The 26,620-nt window shown below is 44.3% G+C and overlaps 1 pseudogene; it reads right to left on the reverse strand.

Moving 5' to 3' along the window:
- Positions 1-20,233: 20,233 nt before the first annotated feature.
- On the reverse strand, positions 20,234-24,177 carry LOC143941249 (sorting nexin-30 pseudogene; annotated as a pseudogene).
- Positions 24,178-26,620: the final 2,443 nt, after the last annotated feature.

Genomic DNA, 26,620 nt, shown 5'->3' on the forward strand with positions numbered 1-26,620 from the left:
TGGCTGTAGCAGTAAAGAGGGCCACAAGCAAGCATCTGGAAATACACAAACAAATACCACTAGCCAGTAGACATGTGCAGAGTAAAATATTTTGTTTCGGAATTTAGTTTTCGTCCGAAAACTTAATTTATTTAGTTACTCCCGAAATTCGTTTTAATTCATTTCGTTTTTCGTTCAAAAATTGCATTCGTCCGAAAATCCACATGAATTACGGTCGAATCTGTCTTTGAAGGCTTATGGTGTCTGTCGAATGTATAAAGAAGATTCGATGGAGCTAGTATACAGCATACTTTAGAACCCTATTAAAGTCTATGGGACTCCAACGTTCAAAATCTAAAGTGCTAATTTTAAAGGCTAATTTGCAAGTTACTGTCCTAAAAAGTGTTTGGGGACCCGGGTCCTGCCCCAGGGGACATGTATCAATGCAAAAAAAAGTTTTAAAAACGGCCGTTTTTTCGGGAGCAGTTATTTTAATAATGATTAAAGTGAAACAATAAAAGTGTAATATTCCTTTAAATTTCGTAGGGGGGGGGGGGGGGGTTGTCTATAGTATGCCTGTGAAGGGGCGCATGTTTCTCGTGCTTAGAACTGTCCCTGCACAAAGTGTCATTTATGCAGGAAAAAAAGTCCTTTAAAATCACTCGCAGCTATTATGAATTGTTGGCTCCCGTAATACAGAGAACACTCATTGAAAGTCATTAATAAAAAAATAAATAAATAAATAAATTTAAAAAAAAAGCGTGGGGGTCCCCCAAATTCAATTACCAGGCCCTTCAGGTCTGGTATGGATATTAAGGGGAACCCTGCCTCAAATTTAAGAAAAAAATTGACGTGGGGTTCCCCCTAAATATCCATAACCAGACCCTTCAGGTCTGGTATGGATATTAAGGGGAACCCCGCGTCAATTTTTTAAAAAAATTGACGTGGGGTTCCCCCTAAAAATCCATACCAGACCCTTTATCCAAGCACGCAACCTGGCAGGCCGCAGGAAAAGAGGGGGGGACGAGAGAGCGGCCCCCCTCCCTCCTGAACCGTACCAGGCCACATGCCCTCAACATTGGGAGGATGCTTTGGGGGTCTGTGACCCCTCAAAGCACCTTGTCCCCATGTTGATGAAGACAAGGGCCTCATCCCCACAACCCTGGCCAGTGGTTGTGGAGGTCTGCGGGTGGGGGGCTTATCAGAATCTGGAAGCCCCCTTTAACAAGGGGACCCCCAGATCCTGCCCCCCCCCGTTTGAAATGGTAAGGGGGTACAAAAGTACCCCTACCATTTCACAAAGAAAGTGTAAAAAATGGTTAAATAAAACAAACACACTTTTGAAAAATTCCTTTATTAAAAATAAAAAAAAGATTCCAGCGGTGGTAATCCACTCTTGCTATCCAGCGACGGACGGTCATCTCTCCAGCGATGGCTCATCTCATCCAGCGCAGCGAATACATCCTTCTTCTGTCTCCGTGGAGGAGACACTGCAGGCATTCCGGCGGCTGACGTTTCTTATATACGGAGGGCGGGGCCACCCGTCACCTGACCCCGCCCCCCTCTGATGCAAGGGGAAACCCGGGGTTCCCCGTGACGTATGGGTGACCCCGCCCCCTCTGATGTAACGGAAACCTGCCTGTGTTACATCAGAGGGGTGCGGGGCCACCCATACGTCACAGGGAACCCCGGGTTTCCCCTTACGTCAGAGGGGGGCGGGGTCAGGTGACGGGTGGCCCCGCCCTCCGTATATAAGAAAGTCAGCCGCCGGAATCCTTGCAGTGTCTCCTCCACGGAGACAGAAGAAGGATGTATTCGCTGCGCTGGATGAGATGAGCCATCGCTGGAGAGATGACCGTCCGTCGCTGGATAGCAAGAGTGGATTACCGCCGCTGGAATCTTTTTTTATTTTTTTATTTTTAATAAAGGAATTTTTCAAAAGTGTGTTTGTTTTATTTAACCATTTTTTACACTTTCTTTGTGAAATGGTAGGGGTACTTTTGTACCCCCTTACCATTTCAAACAGGGGGGGGGCCGGGATCTGGGGGTCCCCTTGTTAAAGGGGGCTTCCAGATTCTGATAAGCCCCCCGCCCGCAGACCTCCACAACCACCGGCCAGGGTTGTGGGGATGAGGCCCTTGTCCTCATCAACATGGGGACAAGGTGCTTTGAGGGGTCACAGACCCCCAAAGCATCCTCCCAATGTTGAGGGCATGTGGCCTGGTACGGTTCAGGAGGGAGGGGGGGCCGCTCTCTCGTCCCCCCCTCTTTTCCTGCGGCCTGCCAGGTTGCGTGCTCGGATAAAGGGTCTGGTATGGATTTTTAGGGGGAACCCCACGTCAATTTTTTTTTAAATTTGATGCGGGGTTCCCCTTAATATCCATACCAGACCTGAAGGGTCTGGTTATGGATATTTAGGGGGAACCCCACGTCAAATTTTTTCTTAAATTTGAGGCAGGGTTCCCCTTAATATCCATACCAGACCTGAAGGGCCTGGTAATTGAATTTGGGGGACCCCCACGCTTTTTTTTTTTATTTATTTATTTATTTATTTTTTTATCAATGACTTTCAATGAGTGTTCTCTGTATTATGGGAGCTGACAATTCATAATAGCTGCGAGTGATTTTAAAGGACTTTTTTTCCTGCATAAATGACACTTTGTGCAGGGACAGTTCTAAGCACGGGAAACATGCGCCCCTTCACAGGCATACTATAGACAACCCCCCCCTACGAAATTTAAAGGAATATTACACTTTTATTGTTTCACTTTAATCATTATTAAAATAACTGCTCCCGAAAAAACGCCAGTTTTTAAAACTTTTTTTTGCATTGATACATGTCCCCTGGGGCAGGACCCGGGTCCCCAAACACTTTTTAGGACAGTAACTTGCAGAATTTTTTCTCTCTGTCAAATCTTTTTTCTCTGTCGAATATTTTCTCTATATAATCTTGGACTAATAGAGGTAAGGTTAGGCACATTCGACCACAGGTTCTATAGACAGATTGTTATTGTCAGAGTCATGTCGAATCTCCTATTCTATATCGAACTGTTGTAACAATGAAAACGAAAATAAAGCATTTATTTATGTCGGATCTTTCGTTTTTCGGATTTTGTGCTTTCGTTATCGTTTGTCAAAACGAAAACGAAAATAGCTGAAATTCGGACGAAAATGCATTCAGACGAAAACGAATGCACATGTCTACTAGCCAGTCTTTCCCAGCTGATGGTGAGCTCCTGATGGTGGAGATGGGTTTTGCTGCATGCTAATGTTAGGTTATGACTGATTGCCCAGCAGTGAAATAGCAAATGCGGGTCAGGTTGACGGATGAAACAGATAAGGGAAAAGTAGAAGTGCAGTCATTGAAAAAGCCAAAAGGCCAGTAACAAGTCATAGCTGGATGGGATCAGACAGAAGCATTGTCGATGAATGAGCCAAGGGTCGATAATGAGTGGTATCAAAGTTAAGGACAGCAGGTATGCAAGGGGCAAGATATAGGCTAGAGAGAGCACAGTAATCTAGCAAACAAGAAGTGCAGAGACATGGCTTAAACCAGGAAGACTACAAGGCACAACAAACAGCCCTACACAGAAAACTCATGAAAGGCCTGCTAAATGTGCAGAATGCCTCTTTAACCACTTGCTTACTGGCCACTTATACCCCCTACCTGCCCAGGCCAATTTTTAGTTTTCAGCACTGTCACACTTTGAATGACAATTGCGTGGTCAGGCAACACTGTACTCATATGACATTTTTATATATTTTTTTTAACACAAATAGAGCTGTCTTTTGTGTGGTTACCAATGTCCCTCTAACAGAAGCCGGGTAACAGCTTTCTTTTTTCTTCACATTTAAAGTGTGAGGGGGAAAAATGGCAAAAGCTACTTAATTCTTTTCTTTTGTGGTTGTCCTGCAATGCTTTTCCAAGAAATATAATAATTTATTTCATGTATATACTGCATTTAAATCTATATAATCCAGAGACTACTTCTACAGATGATATCAAATATAGGAGTGCTAAAAGTAATTATTCCTTATGGCACTCACAGAAAGTAACGAAGATAATGACAAATGTTAATATAATAAAAGACCTTCAATTCAAAGTCATCTTTTAAGCTACAAGGAGAAAGGAAGTTATATGTCTTTAATGGTATTTGATCTTTCATCTGAACTTGATCATATTAATCCTCACATATTTATAGCTTCTTGGATGCGTGTTACATTATACATACAGTGACCATTAAAATGATAAAAATGGAATCGATTAGAAGTGGTCCCTGTTAATTTATACTAAAAGAAATGTTTCACTTTCAAAGACTTTATAGTCAGAAAAGTGTGTGGTATATCATTTAATTATTATTGGTTAATCTATATAGTACATTTTATGTTATTTGCATAGATAGTGAGTATGTATGGGTTCTTTTGTACATACTTAGGCCGCGTACACACGGGCGGATTGTCTGTCCAACTTAGTCCGCTGAACCGTGTTTCAGCGGACAATCCGCTAGTGTGTGGGCTTCAGCTGACTTTTTCAGCGGACTGTCTGACGAACAAAGTCTTACGGAATTTCCGTAATTTTGTCCGTTCAAACTTGGTTTTGTCCGTCCAAACTTGGTTTCAGTGGACAGTCCGCTCGTGTGTAGGCAAGTTGGACGGACTAAGTATGGCGCATGCTCAGAAAGGATTTACACGGCCGAAGGTTGCATTGCAGTGTATAGGACGTCGTTTTTCTAGTCCCATCGTACGTGCTGCACACGTCATCACGCACGCTTTCAGCGGACTGTCTGCTCATCGTGTGTGGTCAAGTCCGTTCATTCAAATTTTGAACGGACTGTCTGTCGGATTGTCTGACGAACTTAGTTGGGCAGACAATCCGCCCGTGTGTACGCGGCCTTACGAAGAAAAAAATTCACCATAGCCTAATTATAATAAGGAAAATCTGTAAGTTCAAAAAAAAATATTTTATATTTTTCTTCAGCTTCTATGAAAGCTCTGCTGAAAACCTCAACAGCTTAGCCAGTTTGAACCTCTGGTGGCCCTTTATTAGGTTCAGCAGGAACTGGTTGAATTTTGATCCGTGTGTAGCCCTCTGTGTTCAACAGAATTCGGTTCAGCTGGCTGAATGAATGAATGAATGATTTGTACAGCGCTATTGCAAACTGAATTGCCTCAAAAAACTGAGCCATATATGGCCAGCTTCAGGTTAGCCATACATTGTATGGATTTCAGATAGTTCATGATGATTTATTGGTAGCCCTGTTGGCCTACCTCCTGCCCGATCAAAGGAGCCTGCCAGTAAATTGTCAGCTGAACTGTGGCTGTCTCAAATCAGATGCAGCCTGTAAGTAGTTATACAGCTGCTACTGGCGGCCGTCAAAATACAATTGCCTGGCAATCTGTACTGTATAGTGAGGATGTAAGAACCTGTTACATTTTTTTATTAAATCTACAGGCTGAATGAATAAAAAAATCTATCAATGTATGGTCAGCCTGTAGTCGGCAGGACAAAAAAACCCAGAAGAGCTTGGGAGGAGCGCTGTTCTAACAATCTGATGTTAGTACATTGTTCTCTCCACTGAACTATTGTGTACTGACAGGGGGATGGCTCCCTAGCCAGAACATACTGGTCAGTGCCATTGGTTGAGAGCACTAATCAGGTGCAGATCAGCAGACTTATTTCAGCCATGCTCCTTTGACAGAAGTGGGCCATACATCCAGCCTCTGTGAGACCGGCTGCAGTACACACGGACCAAATGCCAGATGGTTCTATTGAACCAGCTGATGCTGCCTGACATTCAGCCCGTGTGTATGGCCCTTTAGGCATTTGTGTAGATATGCTTGCTCCCAGGCCCCATTCTCTTGCAGGGAGGAACAATGAGCAACTACATCTAAAAGATTTCCAGGAGATACACCCTTTCACACAACAGAACAATAGGATGTTTGCATCTCCATCTCTTTGCAAAATGCTGTGGAATTTGTTGTGCTTTGAAAATGTATAAAATACATACATCACATTGGGGCAATTAGCTATACTACTATATGTACATTGGTCCACAGTAAGTCATTAACTTTTTCACTATTGTTTTAATACTGTGGGAGTTTAAATCTTCAGGCACTGTACAATAATAAAGTAAATAAAGTGGCTTTTAAAATTCCTTCAAAGCAACCCTTTCTTTTTCCATTGTTTATAGAAACTGAAGACAAATACCTATACAGCTTGTTAATACCATATTAATGTAAAACCAGTCAAAAGGAACTGTCTGACCCAGCGACTCAGCTATTTCCTTACTGCATGCTGCCATCTTGCTTATCCCACAGCATAGAGAAAGTAAAACCATGATGTCAATCACACCCCTCATGTCAAAGATATATCTGCCTTTCCTTTGTTTTATGGGAGATATTAAAATATAATGTACAAATGTAACATGAGCTTAAAGGAAACATCTACTGAAAGATTATAGGGGCCATTGCTGATCTTCTTCTAAAAATACATCTTGTCTAGCTGTCTCTAACTGTGATAATCCATGATTAATTTAAAGTACAAGAAGATTAGATCGAGAGATGTCAGAAATGCTGATCTGCATTATTTTTCCAGATTTACAGCCCACTGACTCAGAAAGTTTTGAAGGTATTGGATCAACATGACTGTCAAGCATGTAGCATTTTCTGAAGGAGAGGTAAACAATGACAACCTTTTTGCTCTGACATTAGAGTTTTTTTAAATAATCAGTCCATCAATAACTGAACAATCAGTGCAGATGTTATAATAAAGCAGATCAGCCATATTCATCGCAGGAGAATAATCTCTGTATATAAAGCAGGAAACATAAATTCTGGAGTAGTGCAATCTGCTTTTATCCCTTTTAACAATAACATAACAAAGAGGAATCGGTATAAAAGACATTGTTATTGATGCGTGCCAAGGACAGAAGTATCTACAAATATTGCCCTAAACCTGTTCCTCTTACAGAGCAACACAATGCTAGGAGTAATAAGTGCAACACGATAAATTTTTATAATGGTGCCAAGGACAATATTATCTATTATTATGACCCTGGAAATACAAATAAATAATTTACCAAGGAATGGCAATTTGATATATTTTGTATGGTTCTCCAAATTACATTAAACTTTAAGAAACCAGAGAATTCCAACTACTATGTTAACTATCTGTCAGTGTTTTGAAAAAGCATTTAAAGGATATATAAAGTTGCACAATACACAATACATTTTATAACATCAGCATTGTAATAGTAATAAAAACAAAGAAGTCAAGGGAGGGATGGACCTGTGTGTGAAAGGGTTTGGTCTGTCTGACCCAAATATTGAGAAATTAGAAAAAACACCTGGTACCAAACGTATGGTGAGGGACCCCTTAGACAGGTCAAACCAAGAGTTTTTTAAATACTCTTGGTTTTATCTGTCTGTTAATGACCCTAAGGGGTCCCTCACTGTACCATTGGTACCAGGTGCTTTTTCTATTAGTAATATAAACAAAAGTTATTGATCTCAATCCAGTATAAGCTGTGATAAAGAAATATCCCTGCGCCAACCAAATAGATACAACGAGTACTGCTGCAAACATCAGAAATATTAGAAATATCAGATCCCAGGTAGATAGATAAAATAAAGATAGTGCTGCGCTGTACATAGATTATGTGCACACATTGAAAATAAAGTCCAAAAGTGCTCTGGATTAGAAACACGGAAAAGAGGCAATTCTTATGATATAAAACCACAGATAAAATTTAAACACAAGGTAAGATAAATGTATCACAAATTATTCATTTTTATTCTTCAGATAAACGCAATAATAAAAAAAATTGTGATAAAATATCCAAAATACAAATCTTTCTCATGGGTGACTAAAATTAAACGTGTCCGTGAAAAAGTCCTTTTAAAAAATACGGTGCAGCAATTTTGGTGACTGTATATCAGTAAGTAGAAATAAAGTGCTGGTGCTAGTGATCACTTTCTGCAATGTAATGCTAGAAATAGGTGACTTCTTGTCCTCTGTAGAACGTAATATATGGATGTCCCCTTCCCTTACTGCTGTAAGATAACAGCATGTGAATGTATCTTTAATATGGAACCATTGTATGTCCCCTGGTAACCATCCCAATTTGGCATCTCCAGCTTTGCTGGTGTATATTTCCTGTTTACAATCAGCGTCCCCTTTTAAATCCCTTGTATGTCCGGAGCAGATAAACCTCGCAAATAAGGCATGGGCAGATATAAGAAACAAGAGGGATGCTCGATAGTGTAGTAATTTCGAAAATATTTATTGGTAACAATACAGTAAAATGCAGGTATTCACATTAATATGTATCAAACTGGCAACAAATAAACGAGCAGCGAGCTCGCCCACATCACTTTCGGTACCTAGTATATGAGAAAGATGTGTATTTTGGATATTTTATCACTTTTTTTTATTATTGCGTTTATCTGAAGAATAACAATGAATAATTTGTGATACATTTATCTTTACTTGTGTTTAAATTTGATCTGTGCTTTTATATCACAAGAATTGCCTCTTTTTAGTGTTTCTAATTCAGAGCACTTTTGCACTTTATTTTCAATTTATGCACATAATCTATGTACAGCGCAGCACTATCTTTATTTTATTTATGTGGTGAGTGCTGCCTATCTGCCAGCCATCTCTGTCAACAATTCCTGGATTCCCTGTATACTTTGTGGCTTCTCTTCTGTTCTTTCCTTTGGTTTACTTTTGATTTCTAAAGACTACATATCACACAGTTCCTTGTTGCCTACAAGCAGTGACAATGTCCCTTGTGGTGTGTTTCCTGTACTGGATGTGCCTCCTAAAATGCCTTCTCTTCAGCATCTCTGCAGTATAGTTGCAGGCTCTGTGAAATGGGTGACACAGTAGTGCAAATTTACATGCCATAGTGGATATGTGTCACTGACGCAGAAAATCACCTCTATCAGATCATCCTCTGCAGTTGTTCCTTTTGTACCACCTACCCCCCCCCCCCCCAACCTTTAGATTGTAAGCTCCATGAGCAGGTCCCTCCTATTCCTTCTGTTTTGTACAGTACTGTAATTGTAATTGTAATTTATATTATAAAGTGCTGCGTATAAATTGTTGACACTATATAAATCCTGTGTAATAATAATAGGAGTAGGCTAAAGATATTTGCAATTCAGTCTGGAAATTAATACATAAACAGTAGTACAGCCATCTCAGACTGATTGTGTTCATTTTTATGGACTACATAGGTTCTATGGAAATGTTTCTTTGTTGATCTCAGTTGAATACTATCTTCATACAGTATATTTATGCTCATTATATTTTTGTATTATGTTCTGTTTTTAAATGTCTGTTAATAAATGTTTCATATTTTTTATATATCATGTTTGAGGTGTGACTCATTAAAAGTACTGTGGGCTAACTACTTTTTGTTGTGTGCATACTAATTGGGACTGAGTACATTGCCTCCACCCACCTCACAACAGCTCCTCTTTTTTTTCTGTCAATATATGATTTTACGTTTTGACCATAGATTCACTTTAAATTCAAAAGTAAGTAAGGGCAATTAAATTTCCCTTAATTAAAATGCGCAGCACTATGATATCCCTACACTATGACTTTCATTGTTCACTTTCATTGTTTTTGTTGTTTTTTTTTTTTTCACAGTAACCTTTAAAGATATGAATGCTCCACGCTTTGGTTTTCTGACATATGAAGCACTTGAAAAATGGTTAACTGATGTAATATGGACACAAAACAGTGATTGATTCTAGGTACACCAATTATCTGTACATTATGATGTTGGAGTATGTTCTTCTTAGCAAAGCAAAATTATTAGTGATCGTTCGTGTGTTAGCTGTAACTATTATTGCTATCTCCAAGCACATTTTTAATTTTGTGAATATGATGAGGTTAGTTAGCTTCTTTGCAGGCACATGGGTGCAAAGGTATTTGCAATGTAAGATTATAATAAGGACAGAATGGGCGGGTGCATAGGGATTTCGAGGAGGTTGTATGGATGCTACAAAGAGTGCTGTTTATTGTTAAAGAGGATCTAAACTCTTTCAATCAGCATTAACAATTTTTTTTTACATTTTTCAGGTGTGTTTTTTTTTTTTTTGTAATTGTTTATTTTAAATTTTCAACATCATACAGAAGAAAATATACATGAGATATGAATATTAACGTATCAAGAATGCAGGTATACTTTGATTACAAGGCATACAAAATCTAAACATATAAAGGCATAGCGATGTGATTAAAGTAGTGATCTTCCACCGTATCTTTAAGGGGGTTATAGACAGAATCTGTAAACAGACTATGTAACATCAAAGAGAGCTTTAAGGAAAAAAAAAAAATGGATTTCAGACCTTCTCTCGGGGACATGTATGTATCCAGGTTTATCTAAGTAGGAGCAATCCCATCAGAACCATATGTAGACTCATCCCATGTTGACCAAATTTTAGAAAATTTCTGCATCTTATCCTCCACTACGGCCGTCAAGTGTTCCATTCTGCGTATGTCAGCTACAGTGGTGATCAATTGCGGAAGTGTAGGTGGAGAGGTGGACAACCATAACCTGGGTATGACCCTTTTAGCAGCCAATAAGATAAAGGACAACAATCTGCGCAAGGCCTTAGAAATACCAGAGAAAGGGAGGCCTAGCAGATAATGCATGGGCGTCAGGGGAATAGGAGTGCCAGCCAGTGTTTCTAACAGATTTTGGACTTGGAGCCAGAACTGGTGGACTAGGGGGCAGTCCCAAAAAATATGGTAGTGAGAGCCGACTTCCCCACCACATCTCCAGCATTGTTTCGAAATTAACCTGTTACGGGCATGTAGAATATCTGGAGTCCTATACCAGTGCATTAGAACTTTGTAAGCAGTTTCCTTGTGGGTCACACACCGAGATATTCTGGAAGTGTGCTCCCATATGTTCCCCCAGTCCACCAGGGAAATATCGTGTTGTAGAATCTGAGACCATTTCCTCATGTAGTGGTGGGTGTTCACCGTCATAGGTATGGCGTCATGTAATATCGTGTAAATAGTAGAGATCAGTCTGGGTTCGTAAGGACCCTTAGCACATAGGCTCTCAAAGTCTGTGGGTTTGTCCAGAGTCAGAGAGGGGGACCTGATAGAGAAAAAGTGTCTGATCTGTAAGTATGAATGTAGAATCCTTTGGGGGATCTGGTGTTGCTTTTGCAAGGTGGGAAAAGTCAATAAATGGCGTGTCGCCGGGTTAACAAAGTGTCGGAGTTGAAAGAGTCCCGCTTGGGTCCATGGTAGCATACGATCATAGGACAGGCTATCTGGGATGTCTGGGTTAAATAGGATATTTAAAAGCGGTGGACACGGTGAGGATAGGGAAAAGCGGTCATTGCACCTTTTCCAGATATTCAACGTGAACAACATGGGAGCTAGGCATATGTGCCGTAATTGGGGCATATGAAGGGCAGTAGAAGGCCAAAGCATATAGCAAGGATGTACCGGGGCTGTAACACTCATTTCTATTTCTGACCATCTATTTGGGGCCTTCCGGGAGGTCCAGGAGGTAAGAACTCTCAGGTGTGTGGCATAATAGTATTTAATGAAATCTGGGCCTCCGAGCCCCCCCCTATTCCTCCGAGCCAGGACCACTGTCCCCGCTAACCTGTGGGAAGCGTTATTCCAAACAAAACGGAGGCTTCTCCTTTGAAGGGATTTCAACTGTGACATAGGGATAGCCACAGGTAGAGTTTCAAACAAATATAATAACTTAGGGAGGATAGACATTTTAAGGACATTGATTCGGCCCAACAGGGATAGGGGGAGAGATGTCCAGTATGTCAGCAAGCGATTAATTTCTGAGAACAGGGGGGGGAAATTGGCCTTATATAAAGTATCATAGGAAGCAGTAATGCGAACCCCCAGGTATTTAAGTGAGTGAGGACACCAGTGGTAATTATACTTACTTTGAAGCGAAGATAAGAGGGACGGGGTTATGTTTACAGGTAATGCTTCGGTTTTAGTATCATTAATTTTGAAACCCGAGAGGCTACCAAAAGTGGATAGTAGGTGGTGAAGGTGTGGTAGGGATGTGTGCGGGTGGGTGAGAGTTAGGAGGACATCGTCCGCGAATAAGGATATTTTATATTCTGCGTTGAGGAGGCAGACTCCTTTAATATCTGAACATTCCCGTATAGCCGCAGCTAGGGGTTCCAGACTGAGGATAAAGAGCAATGGCGATAGAGGGCAACCCTGTCTCGTACCGTTGCTAAGGGAAAACGGACGGGACAGATGGGAGGAGAGTTGTACCTGGGAGGTGGGCTTCGAGTATAGGGCTTGGAGGGCGTGAATAAAGGGGCCTGAAAATCCAAAGTGGTTTAGTATCGCAAACATAAATGGCCAGCTAAGGCGGTCAAATGCCTTTTGGGCATCTAAACTGAGTATCAAAGCGGGGTTTTTAGTTTTAGTAAGCAGGTCTATAAGGTCAATTGTGCGGCGGGTATTGTCCCCCGCATGTCTTGTGGGAACGAAACCCACCTGATCTCTATGGATCAACGCTGGCAGCAGTAGAGAGAGCCTGTTCGCTAGAATCTTGGTAAAGATTTTGTAATCAGAGTTCAATAAGGCTATGGGACGATAATTGTCAGGGAGGGAAGGATCCTTATCTGGTTTAGGGATAGTGGTTATGACTGCATGTAGGAACGAGGGGTGTGGTATTGTGCCCTGGAGCAGTGAGGAGAATAGGGTCAGCAGGTGTGGGGACAGGGATTCTAGGAACGTCTTATAATAGGAGTATGGAAGGCCATCTGGTCCTGGGGCCTTATGTGTGGGGAGATGTTTAATTACGTCAACTAGTTCGTCATTGGAGATAGGTTGGTTTAAGGAGGAGCGTTGCTCTGGTGAGAGTTTAGGGAGGTGAATAGATGATAGGAAGGAGTCCAACCTGTCTTGTGGGAACTGATCCTGTGTGCCCGTGTTCAGGCAGTTGTAAAGTTTGTTATAATATTCTCTGAATACTCCGGACATGGTCTGAGGGCAGTGCGTTGGTGTACCGTCTGATTGCATTATATAATCAGGAATGGATAAAAAGGGCCGGGGCTTAAGTTTGTGGACAAGCATCCTATGTGGTTTGTCTGCAAACTCATAGAACTTTCGCTTAGACCATAACATTGATTTTGAAATGTCTTTTGCGTCTATAGCCTTAATGTGGTTGCGAATAGTAGTCACTGCACGCAAGCGATCTACCGTAGGGGAGCGGAGTAACCGCGCCTCCGCGACCTGCAGCTGGGCCACAAGCTCCACCCTCAGCCTAACAGAGTCCCGCTTCAGACGTGAGCCAGCTGAGATGCATTCCCCCCTAAAAACTGCCTTGTGGGCCTCCCACACAGTAGATATATCTGAAATGGAGCCTACATTGAGATGGAAAAACTCCTCCAATCTCTTGAGCAGTCTATCTTTGGTTTCAGCATGTCGCAATAAAGACTCATTCAGTCTCCAGTGGCAAGTTTTAGGTGATGCGTTATGGGGCGTCACATTGAGAGTGATGGGAGCGTGATCAGACCACGTGATAGGCTCTATTTCAGAAGATACCACATTGGGTAGCAAGGGTGCAGTTATTAGAAAGTGGTCCAGTCGGGAATACAATTTATGTGGGGGGGAGAAAAAGGTGTATTGGCGATGGGTGGGATGTTTCACTCTCCATGCATCCAAGAGATTGTGGGAGCGGATTAGTTTGCGAAAGGAGGTGGACAGTTTAAGAGTTTGGAGGGACGGGGTTTGTTGAGAGAGTGCTAATCTATCCCTACCAGGGGACATACACATGTTGAAATCCCCGCCTATGATTGCGAAAGGCTGAGAGAAGGAGCGCAGCCGATCCAATACTCTAGTGAGGAAGCCAATTTGTCCCGTATTAGGGGCATAAATATTAGTTAAGGTAAAGGAGGTGTTCAGGTGAGAACAGTTCAGGAGTATAAACCGACCTTGGGGATCTAGGATCGAAGCAAGGATCCGTATAGGGCATGAACGTTTAATCAAAATGGCTACTCCAGCCTTCCCAGATGGGCTGGAGGCCATAAAAACAGTAGGGTACAGCTTGGAGGCAAATTTAAATGAGCCCTCCGGGCGGAAGTGCGTCTCCTGAACCATTATCACATCAGCCCCTGAGGATTTGAATTCCCGCAGGGCTAGCCAGCGTTTTCTTAAGGAATTCAAGCCCTTAACATTACAGGAAAATATTTTTAGAGCCATAATACATTCATGGAATAATTAGCAGATGATATTGGAATCTGGTACATGTGGTTGGAGTGCTCTGATCTAAGGAGGTCTGGAAGAGGCATATACACATCAGCATTTCCTAGTAACATAAAATTGTATGTCAAGTTTACAACCTGCAGCGACATGTAAGAACCAGGACAGGTCAAAAAAGGACCTGGTAAAAACTTTGAAAAATTGAAAAAAATAACCTGAGTAAAATATAGAGAGACAAAAATGAAGAGACAAAAAACAAAAAACATAAAACATGTATCTTGAAAGCCTGAAGGATATAAAATCTTCAGGGAGCCAAGGCAGAATACCTTGGACCTATAAAGGGACATAACAAACATTTGGAGTGGTAAACTATGTACCGCTCCCGCAAAGAATGATTAACCTCGGACTCTTAACATTTGAACAGTGGTCAGACATACCACCATCGACTGGGAGTACAATACCAGCTGGAGGGGCCCCGCGGGGGGGGGGGGGGGGGGGGGGGGAGGAAGAGGCTCGTTGAGCACTACAGAAATGGGAGAGATTTAAAGTTAGGGGGATGTTCCCCGAAGAGTTCCTGAAGAGGTCCGATAGGTTCCTGGAAACCAAGGGTAAGGAGGTGCAATTCGGACAGGCGCCGGAACTTCAGGCAAGTTGTTTAGGCACGTTGGGGCGTTGCGGTGTGGAGAAGCCTCTCTGATGTCTCCGACGGACTGGGGTCCAAATTGCCGTAGGGGCTTGGAGAGGTTTGGGGGCCAGAGCGGGCGGGGGGAGTTGGAGGTCCTCTTCCGGGACAGGTGGGAGGCCCAAATTGCGAATGAAGGCCTCACATTCATGCAATTCTCTGATAGAGTATTGTGTGCCATCTTTGGATGCTGACAGCCGGAAAGGGAAACCCCATCTGTAGGGGATTTGGTGTAGTTGGAGGTGTGCAGTGATTGGTCGGAGGTTGCGCCTTTTGGCCAAGGTGATGGGAGAAAGGTCGCTGAAGATCTGGATCTTAGAGCCTTTGAAATCGATGCGATTTTTATTGCGTGTGGCTGCAGTTAAAGCTTCCTTGCTGTCATAATAGTGGAAACGGACTATAATGTCCCTTGGATTGGATCCAGGAGGAGGTTTAGGGGCCAAAGATCTATGGGCTCTGTCTAGACGCCAATCGATATCTGGTATGTGCGGAGCCAGAGTGACAAACAGATCAAGCAAGTATACCCGCAACTCCTTATCACTGACTGTTTCAGGGACTCCACGAATCCTCACGTTTGAGCGACGTTCTCTATTTTCCAAATCTTCTTGTTGTAGTTGTATTTGGGAGACTGTGTGTTTAAGAAATGCGTTTTCGTCCTCCAATACGTGCATGTATTGCACATTCTCATCAAATTTAGATTCCAAAGTGGCAGTACGCTCTCCAAGCTGGTCGATCTCTCCCCTAAGCTCCCGAGCAAGCTTTCCAACCTCTGTAGCTATATTGCGTGTCAAATCCTGTAGGAGTGTCTGTAGTTTCAGGTCCAGGACCGTTACCGTAATTGCTTCGGCAGGATTTGTTTGCTGGGTAGAGCCACCTTTGTGAAGAGAACTAGGTGTGGAGGGCAGGGGGTCGATGGCCTCTAGTGGTTCTGCCAACGTGTGTAAGGCTGGAGATTGCGATCTGTGTAGGTATCGCTCCATGACGTGTGCAGGACGGGAGGTCGATGGCGGGATAAAGCCTTGATATATATTCTTTTGAAAACCAACTTTGCCCATGTAGTATCCGGAGGGGTCCGGGGGGCAGCTGATAATGACCCTGTGTATGTGAGAGCTTATGAAGCGGTGCAGGGTCCCTTAGGAAAGGAGCGGTATATTAAGCCATACTAAGACATGGTGTCAGCGTTGTTAGTCGCCCATGAGTTCTGCTAGTTTGCGCTGATTCCAACAACTGAAATTATGAAAGTCTCAGGAGAAGGGGGGTATGTCTCTTTAGGGGCTTGTTGAAGAGGCCGTGTAGGGAGAGCTGACTGGTGAATAGATGACTCCCGTGAACTGACCGTAGCTGTCCGCCTTGATGGTCAAACAATTTCACCCCGATCAGGGGGGGGGGGCTCCTGGAATGGTCCACGGAGACTCCTAGCGGAGATGATGGAGGCCAAGCCAGGTGTAGCCTGGAGAAGGGGCCTTAGCCGGAGCTCTAACCCACTAGGGCGGTAGTCAGGCTGTGGAGAGCCTGAACCCAGGAGGAGGCCGGGTCGGGGAGAGGGCCGTGGAGCCGTGGGGATGGGGAGAGTGTCCAGAACCCAGCAGGGTGAGGCCTGGGGAAAGCAAGGGCCCCCTGGGCTAAGACAGTGCCTCACCTGCAGTCCGTGGAGCTCACAATCACCGCCTCTACTTCAGCTGTCTAGGGATCTTGGAGTGTGGGGGGATGAGATGGCAGCTGTAGTGTCCAGGTTCCAGTAAGTAGGCCCCCTGCCAGGCGCTGGTGCAGGAAGGTGTGGTAACTGGCAGGCTTCACTGGGCCTCGTTAGGCCTCACCAGGCCGCATCCGCGGCAGACAGTCCGGTGATAGAGTCCAGAAAACACTGCACTAATGGGTTACAGGGAGAGTCCAGGCACAAAACAGGGTGCAGATTGGAGAGATGTGGGCCTCAGGATGGTAGAAGGAGGAACTGGGTGCACCAAGATGGCCGCTGGTGGGGCCTAGAGCTTGTGCAGGACTTAGAGAGGCGTTCGGTCCGACAGCTATCCAGTGGGGGGCAGGCTGTACTGAGATTGGGGACAGTGTCCTCCCTAAAAGGATTTGCGAGACAGCTGCCAGAGGGGGTTTGCAAGAGAGCTGCTGTAGGCCTCGGGTGTACCAAGATGGCCGCCGGGTCTCACCTCTCGGGGTGTAGTGCTGGATCCTCTCCTGACCTCCGACGGGCGATCATCAGTCCCCTGTCCCAGGCGGGGGAGTCCTGTGGGCCCAGTGGTGAGTGGCGCCGTGGGATCCGGCTCGGGATGCGTCCCGAAAGCTGCCGTCCGGAGGTCTCCAGGTGTGGAGTAGGCCGCAAGATGGCGGCGGAGACCGGCCTGTCTCGCCGCCCGCAGCCCCGGGATCAATTTCGGCGTCGGAGCGGCCGAAAATAACGGCTCCGTCCGGAGCTCAGATGTTCCCCCGGCTGGATGTAGGGTCTGGCGGGGTGAAAAAACGCCCGGTGGACAAGGATGGACGAAGATGCTGAGAGGCCTCGGCGGAGCTCAGCAAAGGCACGTCCGTCCACCTCAACTTCCGGTCTGCCCATTCAGGTGTGTTTTATTATTTAAAAAAATCATAAACATATTTACTTCATATTTTTTGTCTTTTTTTGCATTGACAATCAAAACCATTAACAAAAAAAAACTTCTGGACCAGTTGTTCCCTTTAATTTGCTTCAGATAAGACCCCAGTGTAAACAGAACTCTCCCGCTTTATGGGATGAAATATCAACATCTTGCAGTTTTTACAGCTTTAAATTTTGGGGAAAAGAATAAAGCACATCGAAGGGGAACTTCATGACACCAACACAGTTCATGCGAACATCAGGAACCCCTGGTAAGAAGGCAAAAGAAACTGTACAACAGGACTATACAAAAAATAATAATAATCAGTGATGTCAGTCCTCTGAAAGATATATAGAAAAAGAGGTAAACACCATAGATTTTTTTTTTCTTGAAAACACTCCATGACAAAAAAAAATGGGAAGCTGCATTGCTGTGGGACTTTAAATGCCTTCAGTGGCTCTGTTGTAATAGATAAAGCCTCTTCTGCTTAGTGTTACGCAAGTGAAAAGCTCCTCCAGGCTGAAGTGGTTGGTGTGAGTTTCATATTGTGTCCAGGCCTCTTAGCTCAGTGAAAGCAGCTTTTCATGTAGGAATTTTTTAGAAGAGCAGTAAACACACATAATAAACTTAGAAAATGGGAAATTGGGGGTGGGTGTCAAGAAAAGCTAAAGTTTGGTATATTTGCTTTGTAACAACACAAGAGAAGGGTCACAAAAGGATATGGATAGGTGACAATGTCAATAGAAGGCACCACCATCCCTGAGTAGTATAGAAATCTATGGGGGTAATTTAACCACTTGCCGTCTGCCATATAGCAAAATGACGGTGGCAAAGTGGTTTTAATATCCTGATGTGATCAGGATATTAAGCCGCTGCACGCCCCCGAGGGCACGCATTGCGGCGATCGTTGTTGCGGGATGTCAGTCTGACACCCCGCAACTATGATCTCGGTAAAGAGTCTCCGACAGAGCCTCTTTACCATGTGATCAGCCGTGTCAAATCACGGCTGATCACAGTGTAAATAGGAAGAGCCGGTGATCGGCTTTTCCTCACTCGCGTCTGTCAGACGCGAGTAGAGGAGAGCCGATTGGCTGCTCCTCTGACAGGGGGGGTCTGTGCTGATCGATTATCAGCACAGCCCCCCGAGGATGCCCACATTGGAACACCAGGGATGCTACCAGACCACCAGGGGATGCCCAGAACCAGGTATGCCCCCCTAGACCACCAGGGATGCCAGCCGGTGCCCATAATGAATGCCAATCAGTGCCCATAATGGATGCCAATCAGTGCCCACAATGGGCATCACTGATTGGCATGCATTATTGTTTGGAACTGATCTCCATCCCTACAATAATTTAAATTACAATGCCGCTTATCAGTGCCCATCCATGCCACCTATCAGTGCCCAGCCTAGCTGCCTATCAGTGCCCACCCATGCCCATCTGTGCCGCCTATCCATGCCCATCCGTGCCACCCATCCGTGCCGCCTATCCATGCCCATCCGTGCCACCTATCCATGCCCATTTGTGCCACCTATCCATGCCGCCCATCCATGCCAATCCGTGCCACCTATCCATGACAATCCGTGCCACCTATCAGTGCCTATTTGTGCCACCTATCAGTGTCTATCTGTGTTGCATATCAGTGCCACCTATCACTTCATTGGTGCCACCTCATCGGTGCCCATCAGTGCCGCCTTATCAGTGCCTTTCACTGCAGCCCCGTCAGTGCCCAACAGTGAAGGAGAAAATGTACTTATTTACAAAGTTTTGTAACTGAAACAAAAAAAACATGTTTTTTTATCCAAGATTTTCGGTCTTTTTTTCTTTGTTTAGCAGAAAATAAAAATCCCAGAGGCAATCAAATACCACCAAAAGAAAGCTCTATTTGTGGGAACAAAATTATAAAAATTTAGTTTGGGTACAATGTAGCATGACTGTGCAATTGTCATTCAAAGTGTGACAGCACTGAAAGCTCAAAATTGGTCTGGGCAGGAAGGTGTATAAGTGCCCGGTATTGAAGTGGTTAATGGGACATTCAGGGTGCCAAATACACAAAAGAAAGATACAATAACACTTATAAAAAATTACAAAATGTATTCAAAAATGAACAAACATTTAAAACTTGAAATGATGGCTAGAACAAACATTGCTGACATGGACAGTCTTTCAGGGGATATTTGTTGAAAGACAGAATTGATGTGTAACTGCATGCTGATGTTGAGCCACTAGTAGAATGAAAGGACGAGGACTGGGCTGCACTCAAAAGACTGGCCAGAGGAGGCCCACGGCCAAAACCCGGGGCCAATGAACCACAAAAAACAAGGTCTTAAAATGGAGCCAGGGGTGCCAAAATATAACACAGTCTTATCTTAAGTCAGATGATATGACGAGCGTGGCAACCCCCTACAGTGCCTCAAGTGTAGGGTCCTTCAGGCTGTTAGCTACATGCCGCACTGTATGAAGAATTGTGCAACATGTTCAAACGTAACGCCAGACAGTCTTCATTTAGGCTCTGGTTTGTGTTGCAACAGCAGTATAATGGATCCCATGCAGTAAGGCAATTTCATAATATTGAATGTTTTTGTCAGTCATTCCCATGAGCAGCTGGTGAAAATCTTGTCTCTTGTTATTCTGCCACCTATCCATGTCCACTTTCAAGTCTGCATTGAAGCATTCTACTTTGTCCTGGCACTTCTCCACTTCAGTTGGCATTTTCCCACTTCTTTCTTATCTTCTCAAGGCTGCAGAGTCCTGTTTAGCCTCATATTCTGCTTGCACTTGATCCTTTTTTTTTTTTTTTTTTTTTTTTTTTTAGTACATTCTTCATAGATTCAGAGTAAAGGATATAATCTCTGAGTACAGGCAGGAAGTCTTTGGTCATGTCCTCCATCAGCTCTTCTAGTGCTTTGCTGCAGTTCCCAATACAAGCAGACACTCTCTCTAGTGTCTCGCTTAGCTCTCCTTCCAGGGCACTCCAGGTAGAATAGACTGGATCATACTCCCAGAGCTCCACTAGATATTCTACTTGCTCTTTAATAATGCATTGTGCTATCCTGTCAATAGTTCCAAGTTTTAATGCAAAGGTGTCCAAATACTCTCCTATGGCTGAAAACTCCAAAAGGGCGATTTAGGAGCTTGTATCCACTTGTTACATATCACACAAACTCTCCCATCTTTGAAAGCAAAGTGGCCCCCTGTTTTTTGTGACTGTTCAGATCCCTAGATGTGAGAAAAACATGTATGTGCTCATTGAAAGAGAGAACTGGGTGGTATACAATCCTCTTAAAAAACTAGTCCAATGCTCTTCTTCTGGTCACCACAAATTCTTGAGAAATACGGTCAACTACGCCTTTCACTACAAATTTCTCTGGAAGAGGTGGAATGGAGTGAGTGGGCTGGGTTTCTTCAAGTTAATTCCTTAACCAATCAAAGTCTTGGTACCTCCGATGTATAGAATACTCAGAGAAGTCAAACTCTGCTTATGTTGTCTTGGTCATAATAGGATAGGTTATATACGTTTACATATCGCACAAATGATTCTTTGGGTCATCAACAGAAACAAAAAGATCCCTTGTCTCTCCATCCATGTCGTCATCTAGCTGTGGCCTTTTAAGAAATGAGGATGGTGATGCTGGACTTGAATTATCTGCTGGGGTACCATTGGGTAAACTGAGGTCCTTATCTGCTATGCTGCTGGGATCAGTGTGGGGTAATTCTGGGCTGGGGGTGTCATTGACAAGCACCCCTAGGCCCCCTATTTCTCTTCAACCCCCAGAGAGCAGCCGAGTGGATGTTTGATGTTATGCAGAGCCTTCTGCCCAGATGATGTCAAGGATTTGGGAGTAGAGATGGCCTTGCGGTTCGCCCGGTGGTTGATTCGCAGCGAATTTTGCTGGTTTGCGATTCGCCAACCGGTGGACTTCTGGCGCTGTTCACGGCGGACATATGCGTTTAAATTCCGAAGAACTTTGACCCATGACACATCCATCATGGGGTACAGGACAGCCAATTGAGACATTTCGGCACATGGACATACCCCCTACCTTATAAATAGACCTGATCTGGCGGCCATTTTACATTCTGTCTTTTGTCAGTGTAGGGAAAGGATGCTGTGTGGAGCAGGGACAGTCAGTTTAATCACTAGATAGCTAATTAGCTATTACTATTAGGTCCGCAAAAGTCCTTTTAAGGACTGGTATAGGTGTACAGTATATAAGGTTGTAACACACTTATAATATACTTTCTTTCAAATATAGAAAGTATATTATGGTGCACTGCTGACTGCTGTGCTGCTGAGTGCTGACCAATTCTGCAGCTGTCTTTTATCAGTGCAGGGACTGAGGGACAGTTTGGTGTTTGGAGCAGGCACAGTCTGCAATTCACTAGCTACTAGCTAGCTACTATTATGTCCACAAAGGTCCTTTTAAGGACTGGTATAGGTGTACTATTTGGTGTGCAGTATATAGGGGTGTAATACACGTATAAAATACCTGCAAATATAGAAAGCATAGTATAGTGCATTTCCACCGTGCAGCATTGTGACTGCTGAGTGGTTCTGCAGCGATACTTCAAAGAGTGACAAACGCAAAAAAGTATTATAACTGGTGTGATAGACCAGTGGCCCCCCAAAACGACAGATTGAAGCGGGGTGTTATATACCTTCTTCCACATACATACTGCACTTCTCTAGAGACTTTTATCACAGAGTCATTTAAAAAATGACAGGCAGAGGAAGAGGCAGGCCCTTCCGCAGGGGTGGTAGGGGTAGGGCAGAAGCAAAAGGCTTGAGCCAAAATGGCAAATTGCAGAAGGTGCATTTGATTACATCAAAGGACGCACAAGACTTGGTTGAGTGGCTCACTCAGCCTTAATCTTCTGCACCCTCCTCATCCTCTTGATCTGCACCCTCTTCTTCATTCTCTGCTGTGTGCACCCCCAAAGACACTACCACCAACACCACAATATACCTTCCTCTTGAGTCACAGGAATTATTTTCCGATTCATCACAAGACATTGCCGATGCGGTTTCAGTGCTCTCTATCTCGGTGCTGGTGTCAGTGCTCTCTATCACGGTGCTGGTGTCAGTTCTCTCTATCTCGGTGCTGGTGTCAGTGCTCTCTATCACGGTGCTGGTGTGGTGTCAGTGCTCTCTATCACAGTGCTGGTGTCAGTGCTCTCTCTCTATCTCGGTACTGGTGTGGTGCCAGTGCTCTCTATCTCGGTGCTGGTGTCAGTGCTCTCGCGGTGCTGGTGTCAGTACTCTCTCTCTCTATCTCGGTGCTGGTGTGGTGTCAGTGCTCTCAATCTCGGTGCTGGTGTCAGTGCCCTCATGGTGCTGGTGTCAGTGCTCTCTATCACAGTGCTGGTGTCAGTGTTCTCTATCACGATGCTGGTGTCAGTGCTCTCTATCTCGGTGCTGGTGTGGTGTCAGTGCTCTCTATCATGGTGCTGTTGTCAGTGCTCTCATGGTGCTGGTGTCAGTGCTCTCTATCACAGTGCTGGTGTCAGTGTTCTCTATCACGATGCTGGTGTCAGTGCTCTCTATCTCGGTGCTGGTGTGGTGTCAGTGCTCTCTATCACGGTGCTGCTGTCAGTGCTCTCTATCATGGTGCTGGTGTCAGTGCTCTCTATCTTGGTGCTGGTGTGGTGTCAGTGCTCTCACGGTGCTTGTGTCAGTGCTCAGTCTCTATCACGGTGCTAGTTTCAGACAGTGAGGGAGATAGCAGCAAAGAAGCCAATCAGCAGGCAGTGCCAGCACCATGGCTGAGGATCAGCACTGGACTGGCACCTCCGGACCACCACAGTGGAGCCCTGCATAGGTGGGGGTAAGGGCCAGGCAGAGGTACCAGCTCAAGCACAGGTTGGCACACTGGGACACTGGCACAGGATTGCGCTGCCCTGACTGTAGCACTGATCATCTCCTGCACCCCCTTCATAGCCTGCCCTGACCTGGCCTCTCCTCCATGGCCTTCATGCGCTCCTGAATTTCAAAATTTCACAGATAAAAAAAGAATGCTTGTCATGTCAATCCCAGATTCACTTAATACTTTTGTTATGTCAGTGTCCATGTTGTGGGACTATGTGTGCACAACTAGTAAGTATTTTGTGGCTGAAAATATGACCTGGAGGTTTTTAAGGTTCGCCTGCCATTAAAGTCAATAGGGTCCTCCGCAAACCTTGCGGTTCGCAAACTTTTTCTCACGTTTGCGGTTCGCGTTACATCCCGGCGGAAGTTCATCCATCACTACTTGGGAGTGCTGAAACCTGACATGGCCAAGCAGGGGCTGGGGGTCTGCTTAGCAACCAGATGCCGCTGTCATAGAGATGATGTGTACTGAAAGGAAGGAAGGGGGATCGCCTCCTAATCACACTATATACTCATACCCATCGTGCCTTCTCCTTCACACCCCCGATCATCCCAGGATGCTGATCTCGGAGGAGATGTAATCAGGGATGGGGAGGTCACGCCTGCCCAAAGCATCAACTATTTTGAATAATTTCCTAGGACAAAATAATGTCATATATCCCATTAATTTTCATGAAAAATTTTTTTCTTTCATCTGGAGGAGGTGAGGAGGGGCTTCCCCATCAAAAGAGAAGTATGTTTTTTTTCACCTTTTATACTTACCTAGGTGGATGCAGCATAGGAACAATGCTGCATATGTCCACTGGCGTCCCAACACTGAGAACCGAGCCATTGAACATCACCGATGGCTCGATTCTCACAGATCCTTGGGAGGAGAGCTGCTAACTGTCAATTGGCAGCTCTCCTCTCTGCTCCCCCATGCTCATTGGAGCACTGAGCTGTGGAGGGGCAGGGATCGGCCATCTCAGTCTCTCAGCAGCTCGCTGAGAGGCTGAGACATGCATCAGTCCAGGCACCTGGCGGATCCAGACTTTATTGTCGTGATGACACAGTGGACTGATTCCTGTGATGTCAGCAGAGAGCAGACTTTAAACCACTCTCTGCTGAAAATAGGTCACAGGAGTGCAAAATGAATTGCACTCCTGTGACCCTTAGGAGAAGCCCAGCCAAACAAGCTCAGGCTGGACTTCTCCTTTAAGTCCTCTCCATATACCTGAGCTAAGAGCAGATAGATTCCAGGAATGAATTTTCTGTCCTTATTTCAACATGGCAGCAGCTAGAACTGGTAGGGGGTGATTCTCAAAGTGAATTCTCAACAAAATAAAACAAGGAGACATGAATGAATTGGTGAGTTTTCTTTGAATGTTAAAAATGAATTAAATAGTGTTTGTGGTGCTCAGATACAGTTGAATTATGCTTTAAACCAAATAAAAAATGGGTGCGCAATTAATTTGCCTCGCCCACCAATGGGAGCGTGACAGTTATAAAAACATAGTTTAAGACCATAGCCCAAGTCTTTAAATATTTCAATGTAATTGGTTCGGGAGGTCACATGGTCAAAACTGCCATTGCATGAGCTAATAGAAGTTTTTTAAATAAAAAAAAAATGCTCAACTGTTTTCAGTCGATGCTCAGCAGGAGAAGAAGCTTCCTGGCCACTTACCATGAAACTTTACTGAGTCATCTACTTGAAAGGGCTGGATCGGCTGATGGCAATGAATGGAATGCGTCGCTGCCTGGCTGTGGATCCTCAACATACAGACATCCCACAGGCTTTATCATCGCTGTCATTCTTTGCACTTTCAGTGCCTTCAAAATCAGCTACACATCTTCTCTGTGCCCTGAGGATTCCCTGGGGTGGGCCCAGGGAAGCTTGCTTGATCCGGGAAAGCAGATATTCTTGTACCAGGGGGAAATTCCCTGGGGAAAGGATAGTATCAGGGAGAGTCATTTCTTTAGATTTGTGAAACGATCTGTATAGGGCATCAGGTTTTGTGTTTTTGGAGCCTGGTCGGTAAGTGATGTGAAAAGAGAACCTGGAGAAAAACCCCACCTGGCTTGCTGTGGTTTCAACCTCTATGCCGACCTAAAGTACGCCAGGTTTTTATGATCAGTGAAGATTAAGATTGGGTGAGTTGCTCCTTCTAATAAGTACTGCCATTGTTCTAGTGCAGATTTTTTTGCCAGTAGTTCCTGATCTCCCAAATCGTAGTTCTTCCTGGAAGCTGATAGTTTATGGGAGAAGAAGGCTACCGGGTGGAGCCGAGCCTTGGTTCCTTGGCGTTGGGAGAGAACTGCTCCAACAGCGATCTCGGAAGAGTCTACCTCAAGTACAAATGGCAGGACAAAATCAGGATGCTTTAAAAGGGAGGCAGATGTAAATAATCCTTTGAGGGATTCCAAGGCAGCCTGAGCTTCCGGGGTCCAATATAAGGGGGTTCCCTGTTTAGTTAGTTGGGTAATAGGGGCAATGATGGCAGAAAACCCCTTAAAGAATTTCCGATAGAAATTAGCAAATCCACCGAAACATTGGACTCCCTTTTTATCTGCAGGAAATGGCCAGTCAAGTATTGTGTCAATCTTCTGAGGATCCATCTTGATGCCTTCTATGGAGATGATTAATCCCAACAATGGAATACTCCTTTGCTCAAACTCACATTTTTCGGACTTCGCATACAGGCCGTGCTGTCAGAGTTGTGTCAAAACACATCTGACATGTCTGTGATGACCGTCTAATGAGGTAGAAAAGATTAGTATATCGTCTAGGTAGACAATGACAAACAGATTTAAATAATCCTGGAAAACATTGTTAATAAAATACTGGAACATGGCAGGAGCATTACATAACCCGAAGGGCATTACTAATTATTCAAAGTGCCCAAAATTGGTGTGGAACGCTGTCTTCCACTCATTTCCTTACCAAGTTATAGGCTCCTTGGAGATCAAGTTTAGTAAAGATGGTAGCAGTTCCCACTCTTTGGAATAATTCAGGGACCAAGGGAAGAGGATACTGTTTTTTGACTGTGATTTTATTTAGCTCACAGTAGTCTATGCAAGGACGAAGGGTGTGATCCTTCTTCTCTAAGAAAAAGCACCTGCTGGGGATGTGGATGGATGAATGAAGCCCTTCTTTAAGTTTTCATCTATATACTTTTTAAGTGCCTCTTGTTCTAATTCCGTTAGCAGAAAGATTCTACCGAAAGGGATTTCAGCCCCTGGAAGGAGCTTAATGGGGCAGTCATAAGCCCGATGGGGCGGTAGTGTTTCTGCTTCTTTCTTTCT

This window comes from Lithobates pipiens, unplaced genomic scaffold (genome assembly GCF_037356315.1).
Source record: "Lithobates pipiens isolate NorthernLeopardFrog02 unplaced genomic scaffold, aLitPip1_a1.2 Scaffold_3, whole genome shotgun sequence".
Taxonomy (NCBI): domain Eukaryota; kingdom Metazoa; phylum Chordata; class Amphibia; order Anura; family Ranidae; genus Lithobates; species Lithobates pipiens.